We start from the raw sequence: 7,196 nt of genomic DNA, 5'->3' as shown, positions 1-7,196 counted from the left end.
TGTTTGTGCCTCTGTGCTTGTGTGTGTGCCTTTGTGCATGACTGGGTGGGGGTGGGCTGTAGAAGCATTATGAGGGTGTACGAGCATGTGTGTGAGTGTGTGTGTGTGCCTGCGTGAGCACTAACGACTCAGAGAAAGGGGGTCTTTGTTTCACTCCTGTTTATGTGCAGGGAAATCATCTGACCTAAATGAAATCGCTCTGCCCTAAGGATATTAGTATATGGCTGTGGATGAAGTTAGGCTTGGGGACGTGGAATTTTCAAGATGTTAGAGGCACTAAAATTTGTTTAGTCAACCCCCTCATTTTACTCATGGGATAAACTGAGGCCAGATGGGGGCTCTAACCAGGTATGCCATAGACCCTTGGTGGGCTGGGCCAGAGCCCTGGCTCCCTGATGCTGCCTACCAAGGTTTGAGTGTTTGAGCCTTGTGGCTTCCTCAGGACAAGGAGCTGGACCACCTGAGTATGATGGGTGACCTCCAGGAAGCAGCCCCCAAGATGGGGCTGAGGACCCATTGCTTAGTCTAAGCTGCATTCAGTGGCAGCTTCTTGGCTTCTCCCCCTTGCACTTCACTCCTCACATCTTGATCCCAGAGCCAGCCCAGACAGGCCCTGTCATCCCCTAGGCAGAACCTCAACAGTAGCTGACCTCGCTTAGAATCCCATAGCAGACAGGTGACAGCCCGGGAGTAAAGTCCAGATCTCCTGTCTTCTACCCTGTGTCCTTTTCCTACTGCCATTGCTTCCATCTCACCTTCGGGGAGGGGCTCTACCTACCTCCTCAGTAGCCAGGGGATCAGGCCTCTGGGGCACCAGGCCTCAGCTCTGCCTTTTCAAGGAACTCAGTGATGTCTCCGTCCCTTTAATAAGGACCTTGAGCTATACCCAAGGCCTGATGATAGTCACAGAGATTTGGTCACGCAACTGGTCTGCAGCTGGTAAAAATGATGGCGAGCACCGCCATTTGTTTGAGTTTACTCTGCTCTGAGGTCTGGGCTGGGTTCTTTAGCTCTGGAGTCAGACTACCTGAACTTGAAGTCTGCCTCCTTCACTGTCTAGCTCTGTGACCTACAGCCAACGTCCTAACCGCTCTGATTCCACATTTTAAAGCCAGAGATGTCATGTGTGCCCACCAGGGAGAGTTGTTGATAGGCTTAAATGAATTAACACATATAAAGTGCCTACCACTAATGTCTCAATACATGTTGTTACTGTTACACTTTAAATCTTACAACAACGCTGCCCCAAATGGGAGATATGATGCTCCCATGTTATGAATGAGAAAACTGAGACTCAGGGAGATGATGTATGGATTCAAAGTAACATAGCTAGCAAATGGTGGGTATGACACTAAAATCCAAGTCTAGATTCAGACCTTATGCCAGTCCTCTGAAATCCTTTATTGTCCCATTACCAAGTCCAGGAATGAAGGGTGGTCTCCTTTATCAAAGAAATTCAATGAAAGCAAAATCAAATATTGTATATGTTTGTACATGTATATATAAATATGAAGGAGTAAGAAAGCATTTAAGAAAATAAAAAATGACTTTTTCCTATACCTAGTGTTCTTATCAGGCCCCAGTTTGTCTTGAATTCTAACCAGGATGGTTTAGGAGACAGACATATCCCAGAAACCCCTCTTGGTCTGCCAGGAGTTCTGCGCTCACAGCACCCTTCCCTCCCAAATTACCCATCCTTTGTTGATTCAAATCCATCCCACATGGATGAGGGTTCTGTACTGGGTAGCAGGATGGTGTACCCAGACTCCCCAGCATAGTTCATAATCAGTGCCCCTTTATGAGCTCTGTGCCAATGCATAATCTGTGTTGTATAAAACATAGTTATGAGCCCTCATTATGGCTGGGAGGCCATAGTTAAAATAGAAGTTACCCAGTTGCAGATGTGCGATGTCAGGCCACTAATGAACCAGTCTGGCAACCTAGCAGGTCCCACCTGGTCCAAGGAAGGGCCTCTGTGCTGCTTCACCCCAGCCAGCATAAAGCCTTCATGATAAGCACTGTTTGCTGGATCGCAGCTTTCTTGAAACTCTTCCTCATGATTCCTCCATCAGTGGAGGCTCCCTCCAACCTAGACTGGCAGTGAGCATCCAGGACATGTATAGTCATCCATTCACCCAACCATCATCTTTGGAGCACCCATTCTGTGTGGCACTAGAGAAGCCTTGATGAACAGTGTCAACTCTTGCTGTGCCTTCATGGATCTTGCAGTCAACACCTTTAGGGGCTATAAGTGACAGATATGAACCAAATCACTGCCATTTTGGGATCTAGACTACCCATCTGATCCCAAATTGTGCAAAGCCAGCAAGGCAGGTGGGAGGGTGGCCAAAGTAGCTAGCTACAAGGCAGGACAATTCTGGGGGAGCCTCGGATGAGGGAGGAAGGAACTGGGGAATCTGAAATGCTCAGCAGGAACACTGGGGTTGGAATCAGGAGCCAAAATTTGTAAATCAGACATCAGTAGAAAGTGAATGAAGTCTTGGCTGGGCACAGTGGCTCACACCTGTAATCCCAGCACTTTCGAGACCAGCCTGGCCAACACGGTGAAACCCTGTCTCTACTAAAAATACAAAAATAGCTGGGCATGGTGGTGGGCACCTGTAATCGCAGCCACGTGCGGGGCTGAGGCAGGAGAATTGCTTGAACCTGGGAAGCAAAGATTACAGTTAGCCGAGATCCCAGATCATGCCACTGCACTCCAGCCTGGGCAACAGAGTGAGACTCAGTCTAAAAAAAAAAAAGAAAAAAAAAGCGAATGAAGCCTCCCTGCTTCCAGTTTTGTTATCTACAGTTCATTCTTCACTTAGCAGCCACAGTGATCTGTGAAATCATACTACATTTCTCTCTGGCTTAAAGCTTTTCAATGGTTCCCCATTACAGTAGAAATAAAATCCAAACCCTTTCCTATGGCCTGCAAGAGTCTGGACAGTTTGTGTCCTCCCTCCTGCTTCTCAGGCCTTAGGTCTTAAGCCTTACCACTCTCCCATCCTTCTCTGCTCCACTACTTTGACCATTGCTCCTCTGATTTAAGCACACTGACCTTCTTTCTATCCCTGGAAACGCTGGCAAGTTTAGTCCTGCCTTAGGGTCCTCACACCACTTTCTCCCCTGCCTCAGGGTCTTTACACCATTTTCTCCCCTGCCTCAGGGTCTTCACACCACTTTCCCCCCTGCCTCAGGGTCTTCACATCCACTTTCTCCCCTGCTTCAGGGTCTTCACACCCACTTTCTCCCCCTGCCTGAAATGCTGCTCTCCCAGATTGTCACAAGGTTGGCTACTTCTTGTTATTCAGGTCTCAATTAGAATGTCACCTCAGAGTTGCAGTGGGCATGGGAATTTTGATCTTTTCATCTCAGAATCGGTTGTAGGATCCTTGGAAAGCCAGCACCATACTGTGATGCCTGGGATATTTCTGGATTAGATCCTCATGGACCTAGGAAAAACTTCATCCCACCAGCAATGCAATCAGAAATGGAATAGATGTCTGCTCTTACAACAGGGATAGGAAGTGAAGAGACAGTTTGCCACCATAAATTTTGAACTCTTCAAAAGATATTTCAACAGAGCAAATGGATTTTGTGTTTTTTCTTCTAGACTTTTTCCATATAAATCAAGTGAAATCATTTTTCAAATATTCATGTGCAAGGCATCATTCAGTTATCTGGGAAAATCTTACAAAGAATTTACAATACATTAGTCCCAGCTAAGGCACTGTGGTAGAAAAGATGAACAAGACTTGGCCACTTTCTCCAAGTATATGCAGATCAGACGGGAGGCAGGCATGGCCATTATATCTGGAAACAGACCTCCTGAGTTCAAATCTTGGCTGGGTGTCTTTGGAAAAGTTATATAGCGGCTATGTGTCTTATTAGCCTTCTTGTTAGTAAAATGGGACTGATGAAAATAATGCTTCAGAGGACCATTGGAAAGATTAAATGAATTAATGTAAGAATAGAGCCAGCACAGTGTCTGGGACATTATAAATGACAAGTGCCAGCGAATAAGGTTGTTATAAGGTAAAGTGAAGTAGGCTTTCAAGGGAGATGTACAAGGTGCCATGGGGACAAAAAACTGCTAGAGAAGGACAGGAAGTACTTCTTGCAGAAGATGGAAGTTCCCTATGGGGTGGCAGCATCATGTCAAGGCAAGAATAGGGTCTTTGGAGGATAGGCCTCTTTTTCAATTCTAGCTGTGTTATTTATCAGCATTGTGACTTTGGGCAAGTTATTTAACCTGCTCTGTGACACAGGTATTGTCTCATGAGAGCACTGTGAACATTAAATAAAATGTCATGAGTGAAGTTTCTGGTACATGGTAGGTGCTGGATAAAGGGCCCTGTTGACTAGCCCCATGAAGAATTACATTGTGAGGGGATGCTGTGTTGCGTGGATCCCATCAGCCTTCTTGGGTTTTGCCCAACTGAAGAAAACTATCTCTTCCACAGTTATGCCTTTTTTTAAGGGCAACCTGATTCCAATGTCTGATGACCTGGGAGCATAAAGACCCAGCCTGTCACTCCCACTAGAGATGACTCTGAGTGACCATCCTGGCTCCAGAGCTCTCTATAGGTCCAAGTGAGGTCTTAATTGGGACTGCATTACAGCTCAGTGTCTGCCCCTGCCCTTCATGCTTCCTTCATTTTTTGTCTTAGTAAACTCAGGCTACGAACAAAATATCACCAACTAGGTGACTTAAACAACAGAAATTTATTTACTTACAGTTCTGGAGGCTAGAAGTCCAACATTAAGTTTGGTTGAAACCAACCAGCAGGGTTGGTTTCTGATGAGGGCTCTCTTCCTGGCTTGCAGGTGGGTTGCCTTCTTGTTGTATCCTCATGTTGCTTTTTCCCTATGTTCATGGGGAAAAGAGAGATTTCTGGTGTCTCTTCCTTTTCTTATAGGGACACCAGACTTATCAGATTATGGCTTCACTCTTACGACCCTGTTTAAACTTAATTATCTCCTTGAAGGCCCTAACTTCAAATACAGTATCACCGGGGGGTAGGATTTCAGCATATGAATATTGGGGGAACATAGTTCACTCCCTAATATCTCCCCTTCACAGGAATGGATCTTAAATGTACTCCTTAGTAATGCCTCCCACTGTCTGTCAGTTGAGTGCCTTCTGGGGAACCCAAGGTGCAGACACACTTCTAAATATCTCAGTGTACATTGTGCCTGGAACATAGTAGTTACTCAATTCATCTTTATTGAATGAAATGATATTTGGACCAATATTTGTTAATAACGGTCAGAGAAAATAAAAATCCAGCTATTCCATTATGGGTTTTTATTTAAGTATTTATGTATAGAAACACCACAAAATTTAGCCCAGGGATCATAAGGTCAAGTAGCCTTTATTTGCTGCATAGGAAAGGGGGTCATCTGACAGGTCTAGGTTCTAGTTAGGAAGGTCTAAAGGAAAGAATGGAGAAAGAAATTTCCCTTACTGACTGCCTTCTGTAAGCCAGTACTATGCTAGAAGCCTTGCGGGCACAGATTTTCACACACACAACTCAACTGCTCTCTGAAGCAGAGATCTTTGCTAACTCCACCTGAAAGACAGAGAAAGAGAGGTTTCCCTTTCAAGGTCACACAGCCAGCCAGTGGCACAGTTGAGAGTCAATCCTCACACAGCATCCAAGGCCCTGGAAGGAAGGTTAAGAGTCCCCAGATCCACTCTCTTTCATCAGAGGCATCACCTGCAGGTTGACAGTGATAGGCCTGTCCTCCCTCAACCCCAGGGTGTGCCCATGCCCCACTCCAGCTGCTGTTTCCCAGAAGCCTTTGCAAAGCTGAGGAATCAGACCTCTGGGGATAAGGCTGACACTGGAAGTTAATGACTATCAGTTGATACAAAACACTTGTTTACATGTTTCCATCATTAGAGGTTCCAGCCTCACCTCTGCTGGGCCTCCTGCCAGATGTTTGGAGGGGTTTTTTTGCAAGCTGTGCTGTTTACTAAATACTAAAGCACCCATATTAAGGCATTTTAGTATTAGGCAGTACGATGTTGCAATGTTGATAAGGGGTAATTGAATTTCTTTATCTGGAGCAAAATGGACATAGACACTCTGAGAATTTGCTCAGCTGGGGAACACAGATGGTTGCTGAAGACATGAAGCTTCCCTTCTAGAGCCTCTATTGAGGAGAATAGTTTGATTTAATGGTCCTTTGAGCTTTGTATCTGGCTCCTGGTGGATGCTGAAGCAACACTTCCTGAGGAAACCAGGGGAGACTTTATAAGGAAAGTGATATTTACACTTGATGTTAAAGCATAAATGAGATTTTTCCAGGTAGAAAGAGAGTATGGGGAAGGGCAGTCCGGAGGGGAAAACAGCAAGTGCAAAGGCACAGGAGTCTGGTAGTTTGAAGACAGAAAGCACCTCCTATAACACTAAGCACACCTTTATGTCTGGCAGGTTTCTATCCAGACCAGTGGCTCTCTACCCTATATGAACACTAGAATCATCTGAGGAGATTTAAAAAAATTACCCTGCCCATCTCCCAGATTTAATTCAATTAGATAAGATTCTGAGTGCCAGTATGTTTGGAAAGTCGTCTGGATTAGTCTAACATACAGCCAAAGTTTAGACTGATCCTTACATCTCAGTGACTTCTCGCCTTCTCAACTTTTAGACAAATGCATTGCGGAGAAACTTTGGTCAACTTTTCAAATTTGTTACCAAGTGTGACTGAAGTGCAAGATGGGGCTTCCTCAGTGCTCAGCCTTGAGGGCAAACATTTCCCTTTGGGCTGGTGAGGCATATGAGGCACCCTCTTTCCTGTCAAAGCCTGTTCGGGGAAGAATAACTTGTAGGAAGAGCTCAACTTTGACCAGATCTTGACCACATTAATCACATAAGTAAGCAAATACCAACAGGGCCCCAGTGCCTTTACCTGCAACTTTCCTTCTGCTGACTTTTCTGGATGAAGAAAAAAAATGGTAAATTATTCAAGATTGGGGAGAGCAGGTTTTCTAACTGTGAATTGTAAGATGGCTGAATTAGAAACTATAGTAGTCTATACATATTTTATCCCTATTTTTTTTTTCTCCTTTGCAGAAGAAGATTTCAGTTTTCGTTTCTCCCAAGCAGGGCTGCTCACTTTGACATTCCCTGGGTGTCTGTAGTACTAGGCAATAATTAAATATCAGGTGCATAAGTTGCTCTTTA

Source organism: Macaca nemestrina, chromosome 12 (assembly GCF_043159975.1).
Source record: "Macaca nemestrina isolate mMacNem1 chromosome 12, mMacNem.hap1, whole genome shotgun sequence".
NCBI classification, from domain to species: Eukaryota; Metazoa; Chordata; class Mammalia; order Primates; family Cercopithecidae; genus Macaca; species Macaca nemestrina.
This window is presented reverse-complemented; position numbering follows the sequence as displayed.